Here is a 1,974-nt window from a genome sequence, read left to right on the forward strand (position 1 = left end):
AGGACTAAATTGGATGAGTTTGAAGTTTGTGTATATGCATGCATGTTGTTACAGTCTTTTGCTAGCTGCCTGGAGGACCGCTAGATCCAATGGTTGGTGGGGTGGGAATCTTCTAAATAAATCAGCAAATGTAGTGGCACTGCTGCCAAGAGACGCAGCAACAATGTCATGGCAATATGGAGAAGACCCCTCCAACTGGCCAGAGAAGCAACAGCTGCAGGAAACTTGCTCCCTGCCCTCCCATCCCCAGCTCCAACAACTGTCAGTTGTCTTTGGGCTGTAAGGCTGAAAGGAATCACATTCTGGTGCCCATCCAGCAGGCCAAGGACTAATGGTTGCTCAGTTGGGCGAGTTTGTCCAAGACCTTGCACAATCTCATAGGTTATTTATATCACCAGAAGAACAATCAAGATGGGAGAACAATTCTTCTTCTTGAATCAATTTTTTGTGAGCAAATAGATGTGGGAATATTATAAATATTCTGCAGCACAGTACACTTCCTGTTTTAGAATTAGATGGTTCTCATTTTGACTGCAGGTCACCTCCCCACCCCCCACCCCCGGCACCGGTTTCCTGGGCAAAGAGCGCAGAACACACACAACCCTACCTGGGATAAGGGTTGAAGATCCTCGTGGTTAAGAAACAGTTTAACCTGTCGGATGCCAACAGGAGCAGCTGGCAAGGCAAAATGGTACAGTGCCACCACCCTCCCAACAGAAGTGTCACTGGGGCAATGTGAGAGGCAGAGCAGGGCAGGAAGGTGGGGCTAGGTGGGTACACTGGGAGGGCCCCTGCTGGGGTGTCCACACAACCCCAGTCATGCTGCCCCCCTGCCCTGCCCTATCCCAGCAAGCAGCAGTCACGGGGGCAACAACACACCACTGCTTCACCACACTGGCTGTTCCTGGTTGCCACTGCCAGTAAACATTATAATGTATCCAGGACGGAGGTACAGAAATGTAAGTGATGGGGGCAACCTTTAGCCCAAGCTTATATGTAAGCTATTCTGCATATACGCAGAATCTCATGCTCCAAAGGAGAGTTTTCGCATGGGCAAATAATCACGTACATTAAGGTTCAGTCAATGAGGACATCAGCACAGCACAGTACCATTAGCTCCGTGGATTAAGTGTTCACTGAACAAGAGAATGTTAAAAAGCTTAGGTACATCACATTGTAAAAGCAGAGCCAACCATCAGTGGACCATGGTGGACGTTAGCCCTTGGCAGAAACTGAAAGCAGGGAGTCAGAAGTGATGTTGTCTATACAGGGAGACCAGGCAGTTTCAGTGCCTATCATGTAACAGATGGCTGGATGCAAATATTTATCTCACTAGTAAGGTATACATGGCGGTTGTGCACCAGACTGGGCTGAATCCTGAACCGAATGCGGTCTATTTTGGGGGATCCATGGTTCACCTGAATCAGATGGAGGCAGCCCTGGATTGCTGTGGGTCAGGTGAGGTGACCCAGAGTGATCCAGGACAAGCAGAGGCAGGAAGCGAGAGAGGTTTGGTAGCAAGAAAGAGAAGCAGGGAAAAGGCCTAGGAGGAGAGAAGACGGATGTACTGGGCTGACTGTATCTTCCCAGGAGAAGTTAAGGGCCGGGGTGCCTTTGGGTGCAGGGTGCAAGCTGCTCCTTCTCAAAGTGGCTTTCCCACGTAATCTCTCCTGCTGCCTGCCCATGCTCTGCAGCACAACCCACACAAACTTCCCCACATGAAAGCCACTTGCTAAGAAACGACACACGGGACCAAACACCCCTGCTCTCGGTTGGAAGAGGGCAAAGAGACACAGCATCTCTCGAGTGACCCAGAAGCAGCCTGGCATTAAAACAACAACAACCAGCTACACAAGGAAAATCCTTCTGCCCATGCACACTCTAGCAGATGGCACTTTCGGCTCTCTGGATTCTATGAAATAAGTGAACTCCAAAATCCCAGTTCTTTATTTAAAGCAATCTTTATTGTCCTTA

This window comes from Lacerta agilis, chromosome 12, assembly GCF_009819535.1.
Source record: "Lacerta agilis isolate rLacAgi1 chromosome 12, rLacAgi1.pri, whole genome shotgun sequence".
NCBI classification, from domain to species: domain Eukaryota; kingdom Metazoa; phylum Chordata; class Lepidosauria; order Squamata; family Lacertidae; genus Lacerta; species Lacerta agilis.